A 12315-nucleotide genomic window follows, 5' to 3' on the forward strand; every position below is an offset into this window, starting at 1 on the left:
GTTCCATCTTGAGGACATCTGCTTTTACTAGGAGGCAGAGGTCTGAGCCACTCTCTCTAATGGCTTAGTTTTCACAGCCAACAAGGAGAAGTTTTTTGTATAATCACCACCCAATTTATATACTTTTAAGACTACTTTTTGATAAAGAATGCAGTGGTTCCATTGCTGTCACAGGCACAGGAATGATCAGAAATGGCAATTTGAAAAAAAACAGAACACTTTGCCCTCAAGAGATAGCATAGTATCCTACACACAGAAGGTCCTCAGAATATGTTGATTTGAATTGAATGATGCTTCCAAGAACTAGACCTTGCCAATCAATAATATCAACAAAACTTTGGTGGGAGGTTGCAATCATAAGTATGGCACTCTGCTTGTCATGCAAAAATTCAAAGCAACTGATATTCCCAGGAAGTCTCTTATTATCCAGGTAATAAGCAGAGTAGTCTTTGCTTCACACTCAAGATGTTGGACATCTGTTTTGTTCCTTACCCCTCATCTGATCAAACCTCTATAACCTAAATCACAGATGGTGAATTCATAGAATATGTACTGCTACTCTTTCCTCCCACACTCAAGGAAGACATTACTAATTGAAAATAAATCCTGCTGTCAATTAATCATAACTAATCATTCAAGAAACCTATTTGTGACAACATGGAGGGGCCTAGAGTGGATTGTGCCAAATGAAATAAGTCAGGCAGGGAAAGACAAATACCATATGATTTAAGTTATATTTGGAATCTAAAAAACAAAACAAATGAACAACAACAATAAAAAGCCTCCAAAAACCAGACTCTTAAAAATAGAGAACTGGTGTTTACCAGAGGGGAAGTTGGGGGGGAGGGCAGGTGAAATAAAGGAGATTAGGAGGTATGAACTTCCAGTTATAAAATAAGTCATAGATGAAAATTACAGCATAGGGAATATCATCAATGATATTGTAATAACATTGTATAGTGACAGATGGTGACGACACTTCTCATGGTAAGCACTAATTTATAGGGATTGTCAAATCACTATATTGTACAACTGAAATTAATATAAGTTGTATGTCAACTATACTTCAATAATAAAAGGAATGAAACAAAAGAAGAAACCCATTGGTCAATCCTTGTTAATGTGCTCTTTACACACAAGTCTTATAATACCAGTCTCCATTTGTATATTGTGATTTGGTGTCTGTTATGTGTAAGGCAATAGAGAAGGTGACCACTGATTTTAAGGCACTCAGAGTCAATTAGAACAGAAGACTTCAGTTAGCCAGCATATAGTACATCATTAGTTTTTGATGTAGTGTTCAATGATTCATTAGTTGCAAATAAACAAATAAAACTTTATTTATAAAACAAAAAGAATAGAAAACTTCAGTTCACATAATTCTGCATTGGGGTAGGCATGCTGAAAGTGCTGGAAGAAAGGCACAAGCACAAGGGAAGTCTAAAAAGTAAAAGGTTACATGTTACTAGTAAGATCTGGGAAGTCTTCCTGGTCATGTGCAAAAGTGTTTCATCATCCCCAAGATAGAGAAGACGTTCATTTCCAGAGATGAGAGAAAGAGCATTCTATTCAGAGAACAAAGGCAATAAAAGGAGGGATGTGTATGGTATGTACAGGAAACAAGGCTTTAGTTTGGTGCAGGGGGTGTTTTGAGGGAAATGACAGGATAGGAAATTTAATAAGAAAACTGGGGCCATATCTTGGAGGAAAGAACAAATCAAGTCAAAATACTGGTGCTTCCCAGCACACCCAGTGTATAGATATAGCAGACTTATAGCACATCAAAGTCAGAAAAGATGTCAAAGAAATAAAATTCTCCTTACTTTTGAGACAGAGACAACATTTTACAGATGAAGAAACTGAGAGTCATAGAGGCTAAGTATCTGGGCCAAGTTCCAGAACTGAATGGAATCCATTAGTTTTACTACCTATTGAATAGCATGTTTTGTTTTGTTTTGTTTTGTTTTCCCCCCCAGTTGTCTGTCTCTGGGCACAGAAGTAGATAATAAAGACCACCTATGCCTTCTCTGGTTGAATTACACATTTTCTAGACTCTTCACCAATAGTGACTTTTTCTTTCTAATTCAATTTCAGCTCAAAAGTCACTTACTTGGGGAAGCCTTCCCTGACCATACTGTCTGAAGTAGCCCTTCACATCACTGTCCATACCATCAACCTGATGTTCTTCACAGCAGGAACCACACTTTGAAATTACTTTGTTCATTTATCAATTTATTTTTTGTCTTCTCCTTTAGAAGTCAAGTTCTGTTCATTCTTTCTTTCTGCTTCTGCTAAAATTCTATCTTAAATTACTAGCAATGTCCTAAATCTAGGGGAAAAAAGAGAGAAAGAGACAAGCAAGAAGGTTAAAAGGAAGAGAGGTGGAGAGTGGAAATTTCCAAGGAAGTTAATACAGGTTAACTAGTTCACTGAACAAACTATGAGCACCCACTGTGAAGCACTGTGTTAGACAGTAATAAGAGAGATACAAAAGCAAGTAAATAAGCATGATATTGTCCCTATTTTCAAAGAGGTTACTGCCCAGAGATAAAGTCCAAATGTTTCAGGTCATTAACCAGATAAAAATACAACTGTGAATAATGCAAAGAATAAGAAACATGAATTGCTATGTGAGCAAAAGATATCAAGATTTGACCTTATCAGGGAAGGCTCCACTGAGAAGATGATGTTTGAGTGGAGATCTCAAGGTAAGTATGAGTAAATGAAGTGAAGAGAAGGAAGAATATTCTAGGAGGAGGGAACCACATTTCAGCAGTCAAGTGTCTCATGCCTGTTTATGTTACTGATAGTGATGGCAGTCTCCAGGCAGCCTAAGTGTCCCTGCCACTCTGGGATGCTGACATTCTAGCAGGGCCCCTGGACATAGGAGGAAAAGGTGGTGTGACAGGATCAGCAGTACCAATTAATTAACATTCTTTGCACTAGAATCATTGTTAGTCTCAGAATAAACACTGAATAGCTAATGCCATGTTATCGGTCTACAGCAGAATTTTAATTTGCATGCTTTATGACACTAATACTTTTATACTATCCAGTAGATAGCTTTTAGAGTCAGTCTTTCTCTCCAATCTTTTAATACAGTGTGGGAACAAATTAGTTTTCCCCCCTCCTTCCCCCTAGAATTCTTTCCTCTGGGCATCAATGTATTTCTTTTCACACTTCCATTAATTGACTTGTGTATTAATTTAACTAACATTTGTTGACTATGGGCAAAGTCCATGGCAGGAACTATGAGGGATTCTGGCTCTCAGAAAGCAGGCATGCTCACAGACTGAACACTTTCTTTTCTTCTACATTGAAGAATCAACCTCTATTTGCAGTTGTTCAAACATAATACTGTTCCAGGTCTTTTTGCATTGGACCTGTTTTCCCATTGCTTGGACATCTTTCCTTTATATACCTGGCAATCTCTAAGATTTGTCTTAAATTCTGTCTTTTCTTTGAGGTCATGAATCTCTCAGGATTGTTTTGATTGCAACTGACAGAAAACCCAATTCTAACTATCTTCTATTTCTAAGGGAAATATATTGTCTTTTGTAGCTGAACAATCCTGGGGGAAATGTGGCTTCAGGAATAGCTTGTTTCAAAGCAAACCAATGTTAGGTCTTTTTTTTTTCCCCCATATTTTGGTTTTTCTTCTGTATAGATTCTAGACCCTATGAACAGATCCTCTAAACTGTTGACTTCAAACCTTGGGGGGAAATCAAGTATACCTTCCCATAGATCTCAGGGAAAGGTTTCATTTCTCATTGGCCTGTACTGATCTCACAATGTCCTTGAACTTATTACTATTTTCAGTGGAATGCAGGGCATTAGTCACATGACAGGCAGGCCCAGTCACATGATAATCTTCTTGACCTATCAGTATTCCTTGAATACTTCCTTCAATCCTATCATGCATGTTTGCCTTTTCTTTAGCTCCATAAATTCTTACAAAACTGTATTTTCTACCTGCTTGGAAATTCACTCTAACAGGTAAGATGGAAAAAGGCATAGTGATAGCGATGGCAGAGTCTGTTAGTGGCTTAGTTCTAAAGATAGTGATAAATAAGTTTATTCCTTTGGCTTTCTCTGCCCAAAGTATCATAGGGACCCATACAAAATTACAGTTTAAAGAAGGAAATATAGCCTACATTCAAGAGACAATATGGTAGTGTTTTCAAACATGATTATAATTAAAATAGTATCATTAATGTATATTATATGCTAGATATTGTGCTGAGGGTTTTACTAACATTTTGCATTTAAACCATACAACAGTGTCTTCATTTACAGATGGGAGAAGAGAGACTTGAAACTAGTCAATTTCTCAAGTATTTCAGCAAGTATATGACTATCAAATTTGAATCCATTGTGTTAAGAGATGAGAATACAACAGTATACAAAACCCAGAAAGGTATTGCTCTCATAAAGTCATACAGCCACAGTACAGGAGATAGACATTATTCAAATAATTATGCATATAAACATCAAATTACACAGTGGATGGTTTACAGTGAAGAAGCACAGCATGCTATGAGAATATACAGCAGGGCATTTCTGGGACCTCAAGAAAAATTCTTCTGGAGAATTTATGCTTGAACTCAGACTCTGGGGTGGGTCTAGTGTTAACGAGATGGAGAAAGGAGAGATATTCCAGATAGAGGACACCATGTGGTCAAATGCTCCAAAGGGCAAGGAAAAATGGTATGTTTAAAGATACGAAAGAAGACCAGACTGACTAGGGCATTGAGAAATAGTGTAACCTTTGGATAAGCTGATGCAGAATATAAAACTGTGAAAATAATGTCCAACCTTGCAGGGCTTTGGTAGTCTAGAGTATATATTTTGATTTTAGAGTAACCAAAAATAATTGCAGGATTTTGAGCATAGGAGTGACTTGATAGATTGCGTTGCAAAGCAAGAAAGAAGATAGGAGGGAGACAAACTAGGAATATATTGTATATGCCAAGAGACATTGCTGTGGCATTAACAAAAGAGGTGAAGAAATTGACCAATTCAGGAGATTATCAGGGGGTAAAATTGGAATTACTTCATCATGACAAGTTTTGGATTAGATGTGGGAGAGTGGGGTGAGAGAGAGGGAAGTGTCAAGATGAAGACCAAGTATGTGTGGTTATCTTAGTATGACCAAAGGTACTAATAGGAAGGCAGAAAAGTATTGAATACTTCAATAGGGGAATTAGGGGATATAAATAGGACTGGAGGAAAGGAAACTGTATAATCAAAAGAAAAGAGGTAGGCCCATGAGTAGTTTTGTTGGGCAGAAAATTGGCAGGAGCCATTTGCTAAGGATAAATAGAAGATGATAAGACAGGAAAATAGGATGGGAACAGATCAAGCAGGGTGTCAGGAACCAGGCTAAAGTGTTTACAAAGGATCCAGTGGCAAGGGAGAAACACCACAATTTTTAGACAAGAGGAATGACATGACCACATAAACATGTCAGGAAGATTTGTAGTCACTTATTAAAGAAGAATGGAGGAGCATAATGAAGAAAACAGAGGAGATTGGAGGGGTTGGGCAGGGCAGTAAAGAGACTGATGCCATACGTTCAAAAGAGGATAATGGAGATAGGGCCAAAAATCAGATCCAAATTCTGAAGTAGCATGAGTATGCCAACATGCTAGATACTATGAGGTTTATGAAGGATTAATAGGTTATCCTCTGCCTCAGGGAATTTACCATTTAGGGAGGAGTAAGATTTTGTTCCATTTCATTAAGCCCAAGTAAATAAGATAGGAAAAATCTACAGAATTTCAGAGGACAGGGATCTAGGAAATGATCTAGGGATCTAGGAAGGGATCTAGGAAGACCTCATAGAGAAATTGGAAGAATTTAGAATGTGGTTTTAAGTTCAGTAGACAGAAGGGAAAAGCATTGTCAGTGGTCACAATCTCAAATGCCCATGTCTTCAGAAGAATCTGAAGTCTGCTTAAAATTCCATTGTAACATGTCTGATTCCTTGGTGTGAGTTTGCCTGTCTTTGTTTTCAGCCCCTCCCAGCTAAGCACACTCTGCAAATTACTCTAAGGAGACCTACAGCCCCTTTCAGGAGGAGTTAATGAAGATGGTAATGAGATTGGGCTGAACTATGATCTCAAAAAGCCCTCCTGTAGACACCTTGAACTCTTTGCAGCCTCTGATGCCACTCACTGCCACCCTTTGTCAGTTTTGCCAATATATTCTCTGACAGTTTTCAATCCTGATGACAGTGTTCATATCCAAGCCAATTTACAATTAATCTTGCAGGTGGGCTCTCATCAAACTCCATCACACAATTTCCTGAGATGCCAACGTATAATGCACAATCCATTTCTTTCATGTACTGTAATTATAATTTTACCAGAAAGCCAGTCAAGGATTTCTAACATTTTTAACTTCGTAACTCTAAGTAGCATATCCATTTATATTCACAGCTATGGGGCTGATGACTTTGTTAGGAAATGGAAGTTGTAATTACCAGTAGTTTTTTTAGAATCATAGGAACAAAATATTTCACAGTAGGAAGTGAACTAAGAGGTTATTTGATAATAATTCTAATATTTGTGCAGTCATTTTACAGTTTTTAACCATTCTTCTCATTTGGCCCATGAGATACACTGGGCAGCTACCCATTCTGTAGCTGAAGAATCTGTGTTTTAGAGAAGAAATAGGACTTGCTCCAGGTGACACAGGTTAGCACCCCAATCTTAGAACCCAGGTCTTCTGATTCTTAGATTACTACTCTTTGTACTTTAGTGTATTGGTCTATAAAGTATAAATACTCTCAGAGGGTTGTCAAAGTAAAATTACATCAGGGGATTGGGAAGCAAAAACATCTGAAGTCTTATCAAATTTAGGAGTGAAGAAGCTATAGCCAACAGGAAGGATGCATGCCCAGTCTAAAGGCAATTACATAAAACATAATCCAAAACACTGTTCTGGGCAGATATACCACAAGTATAGACTGAATTTGGCCCCTGGACTACCAACTTATGACCCTTACTTTAACATCTGAGAAAAAACATGGTCACCCAATTCCCTGTCTCTCAACTCCCTGATTTTTAATATTATTATCTTTGTGAGAATGTTTGATATTTCCTTCCCTTATTTCTTTGTCAAGTATTCAAATCCACAGGTTTTTATATGTACTTCTTTATATGTATTTTTGAGGATTACATTTATGTCAGGAAGCAAGTTAGGCATATGGTTATCCTGATCATTAGGATGGTATATGTATAAAAAAAGAGGCACAGTAAGATTTACTATAGGTGTTCAGAGAAAACAACTTTCCCTGGGGACCGAGGTGATTAGCAAGAGCTTCCTGGAAAATATGGTACTTCAGCTGAGCCTTAAAGAATGGGTAGCCCTGATCACCAAGACAGCATGGTATTGGCACCAAAACAGACACATAGACCAATGGAACAGAACAGAGACTCCAGAAATAGACCTTCAACTCTATGGTCAACTGATTGTTGACAAATCAGGAAAAAATATACAATGGAAAAAAGACAGTCTCTTCAATAAATGGTGCTGGGAAAATTGGACAGCTATATGCAGAAGAATGAAACTGAACCATTCTCTTACACCATACACAAAGATAAACTCAAAATGGATGAAAGACCTCAATGTGACACAGGAATCTGTCAAAATCCTAGAGGAGAACACAGAACCTCTTGGACATTGGCCACGGCAACTTCTTTCAAGACACGTCTCCAAAGGCAAGTGAAACAAAAGCAAAAATGAGCTTTTGGGACTTCATCAAGATAAAAAGCTTCTGCACAGCAAAGGAAACAGTCAACAAAACTAAGAGGCAGCCCATGGAATGGGAGAAGATATTTACAAATGACATTACAGAAAAAGGGCTGATATCCAAGATCTATAAAGAACTTCTCAAACTCAACACTCAAAAAACAAATAACCCAGTCAAAAAATGCACAGAAGACATGAACAGACATTTCTCCAAAGAAGACATACAAATGGCTAACAGAAACATGAGAAAATGCTCAATATCACTAGCTATCAGGGAAATAAAAATCAAAACCACAATGAGATATCACTTTACACCAGTTAGAATGGCAACAATGAACAAAACAAATGTTGGTGAGGATGTGGAGAAAGGGGAACATTCTTACACGGTTGGTGGGAATGCAAGCTGGTGTAGCCACTCTGGAAAACAGTATGGAGTTTCCTCAAGATGTTAAGAATAGAGCTACCCTACGACCCAGCAATTGCACTACTAGGTATTTACCCCAAAGATACAGATGTAGTGAAAAAAAGGGGCACATGCTCCCCAATGTTCATAGCAACAATGTCCACAATAGCCAAACTGTGGAAGGAGCCGAGGTGTCCTTCAACAGATGAATAGATAAAGAAGATGTGGTCCATATATACAATGGAATATTATTCAGCCATCAGAAATGATGAATACCCACCTTTTGCATCAACATGGATGGAACTGGAGGGGATTATGCTAAGTGAAGTAAGTCAAGCAGAGAAAGACAATTATCATATGGTTTCATTCATATGTGGAACATAAACAATAGCACGGAGGATCATAGGGGAAGGGAGGGAAATCCAAAGGGAGAGAAATCAGAGAGGGAGACAAACCATGAGAGACTATGGACCCCGGGAAACAAACTGAGGGTTTTGGAGGGGAGGGGGTTGGGGGGAGGGGTAACAGGGTGATGGGTATTAAGGAGGGCACATGCTGTGATGAACACTGGGTGTTATACGTAACTAATGAGTCACTGAACACTACATCAAAAACTAATGATGTACTACACAGTGGCTGACTGAACATAATAAAAAAAATAAAAATAAAAAAAGAAAGGGTAGCCCTTTGATCATGATGTTCAATTAGTGGTCTCCAAATTGAGGGGCCAAGACAAGACTTTGAAAAAGAATGAAAGTATAGTATCTTTTATTAATTTTATCTATTTTTATGTATTTAAAAATTTTTTTATTCTTAGCATGCAAAGCATATTTGTAGACAAATATCCGTATATAGTTTATAAACAAAAAATATTCATATATTTGAATAAATTCTCAAAAATATTTTCTAAAGAAGAATGAGACCAAACACTTTAGCCTTGGATAGACAATGATGATATGATTACCATTTTTTGAGTGGTTATTATGAAGTAGGTGCTTTGTTTTCAGTTTCATTCCCTTTTGCTCCTCTCTTTATTATTTCCCTCTTTCTTCTTGTTTTGGCTTTATTTTGCTGTTCCTCTTTTAGGATCCTGAGGTGGGAGTTTAGATTATTGATATGAGAGTTTTCCTTTCTTCTATATATTAAGTGCTTTAACAGTTTCTCTATGCCTACATTAGCTCTAGCTAACACATTTTGATATATTTTATTTTCATTTATCTCTATGTTTTTTTAAAATTTCTCTTGAGACTTCCTCTTTGACCCATGAATTATTTAGATATGAAATATTTAGAAACATGCTGTTTAGTTTCCAAGTGTTTGAAGATGATGTTATTTTTTGGTTAAAAATTTCTAGTTTGATTTCACTGACACTCTTTCAATTCATTTAAATTTACTAAGGTTTGTTTTGTGGCCTAATATATGTTGTATCTTGGTATATGTTCTGTGGGCATTGAAAAGAGCTTGTATTCTATTTTTGTTGGGTAGAGTGTTCAATAAATATCGATTAGATCATGCTGACTGATGATGCTGGATCCTTCTGTATCCTTACTGATTTTCTGTTTAGTTGTTTCATCAATTGCTGAAAGAGGGATGTTAAAGTCTTCAGCTATAATTGTGGATTTGTCTATATTCCTTTCAGTTCTGATTTTGCTTCGTGTATTTTGCAGCTTTGTTGTTCAGTGCATATACATTTGGATTGTTGTATCTTCTTGATACGTTGACACTTTTATGGTATATAACCTCCCTTTCTATCTCTGGTAATTTTCTCTGTGATAAAATCTACTTTATTGGATATTAATATAGTCACTGCTTCCTTGTTTTGATTATTTAAATACTTCTTTTTCTTTTTTAAAAAAATTTTATTAACATATAATGTATTATTTGTTGCAGGGGTACAGGTCTGTGATTCATCAGTCTTACACAATTCACAGGGCTCACCATAGCACATACCCTCCCCAATGTCCATCACCCAGCTACCCCATCCCTCCCACGCCCCTCAACTCCAGCAACCCTGTTTTTTTTCCTGAGATTAAGAGTCTCTTATGGTTTGTCTCCCTCTTGGTTTCATCTTACTTCATTTTTTCCTCCCTTCCCCTATGATCCTCTGTCTTGTTTCTCAAATTCCTCATATCAGTGAGATCATATGATACTTGTCTTTCTCTGATTGACTTTATTTTGCTTAGCATAATACCCTCTAGTTCCATCCAAGTCATTGCAAAGGGCTAGATTTCAATTTTTTGATGGCTGCATAATATTCCATTGTATATATATACCACTTCTTTTTTATCCATTCATCTGTTGATGGACATCTAGGCTCTTTCCATAGTTTAGCTATTGTGGACATTACTGCTATAAACATTGGGGTGCATGTGCCCCTTCAGATCACTACATTTGTATCTTTGGGGTGAATACCAGTAGTGCAATTGCTGGGTCATAGGTAGCTCTATTTTCAACTTTTTGAGGAAGCTCCATACTGTTTTCCAGAGTGACTGCACCAGCTTGTATTCCCACCAACAGTGTAGGAGGGTTCCCCTTTCTCTGCATCCTCGTCAACATCTGTCATTTCCTGACTTGTTCATTTTAGCCATTCTGACTGGTGTGAGGTGATATCTCATTGAGGTTTTGATTTGGATTTCCCTGATGCTGAGCGATGTTGAGCACTTTTTCATGTGTCTGTTGCCCATTTGGATGTCTTCTTTGGAAAAGTGTCTGTTCATGTCTTCTGCCCATTTCTTGATTGGATCATTTGTTCTTTGGGTGTTGAGTTTGATAAGTTCTTTATAGATTTTGGATACTAGCCCTTTATCTGATAAGTCATTTGCAAATATCTTCTCCCATTCTGTCTGTTGTCTTTTGGTTTTGTTGACTGTTTCCTTCGCTGTGCAAAAGCTTTTTATCTTGATGAAGTCCCAATAATTCATTTTTGCTCTTGCTTCCCTTGCCTTTGGCAATGTGTCTAGCAAGAAGTTGCTACAGCTGAGGTCGAAGAGGTTGCTGCCTGTGTTCTTCTCAAGGATTTTGATGGACTCCTGTCTCACACTTAGGTCTTTCATCCATTTTAACTCTATTTTTGTGTGTGGTGTAAGGAAATGCTCATTTCATTCTTCTGCATGTGGCTGTCCAATTTTCCCAGCACCATTTGTTGAAGAGACTGTCTTTTTGCCATTGGACATTCTTTCCTGCTTTGTTGAAGATTAGTTGACCATAGGGTTGAGGGTCCATTCCTGGGCTCTCTGTTCCATTGATCTATGTGTCTGTTTTTGTGCCAGTACCATACTGTCTTGATGATGACAGCTTTATAATAGAACTTGAAGTCCGGAATTGTGATGCCACCAGCTTTGCTTCTCTTTTTCAACATTCCTCTGGCTATCCAGGGTCTTTTCTGGTTCCATACAAATTTTAGGATTATTTGTTCCATTTCTTTGAAAAAAGTGGATGGTATTTTGATGGGGATTGCATTAAATGTGTAGATTGCTCTAGGTAGCATAGACATTTTCACAATATTTGTTCTTCCAATCCATGAGCATGGAACATTTTTCCATTTCTTTGTGTCTTCCTCAATTTCTTTCATGAGTATTTTATAGTTTTCTGAGTACAGATTCTTTGCCTCTTTGGTTAGATTTATTCCTAGGTATCTTATGGTTTTGGGTGCAATTTTAAATGGGATTGACTCCTTAATTTCTCTTTATTCTGTCTTGTTGTGGGGTATAAAAATGTAACTGATTTCTGTGCATTGATTTTATATCCTGCCACTTTACTGAATTCCTGTATGAGTTCTAGCAGTTTTGGGGTGGAGTCTTTTGGGTTTTCCACATAAAGTATCATATCATCTGCAAACAGTGAGAGTTTCACTTCTTTGCCAATTAGTTCATTTTGTTGTCTGATTGTTGAGGCTCAGACTTCTAGTACTATGTTGAATAGCAGTGGTAATAGTGGACATACCTGCCATGTTCCTGACCTTAGGGGAAAAGCTGTCAGCTTTTTCTCCATTGAGAATGATATTCACCATGGTTTTTTCATTCTATGAAAGGACTTTTATGATATTGATGTATGTACCCACTATCCCTACACTGTGAAGAGTTTTAATCAAGAAAGGATGCTCTACTTTGTCAAATGCTTTCTCTGTATTATTGAGAGGATCATATGGTTCTTGTTCC

Source organism: Mirounga leonina, unplaced genomic scaffold, assembly GCF_011800145.1.
Source record: "Mirounga leonina isolate KUSES-001 unplaced genomic scaffold, KU_Mleo_1.0 Mir_98, whole genome shotgun sequence".
NCBI classification, from domain to species: Eukaryota; Metazoa; Chordata; class Mammalia; order Carnivora; family Phocidae; genus Mirounga; species Mirounga leonina.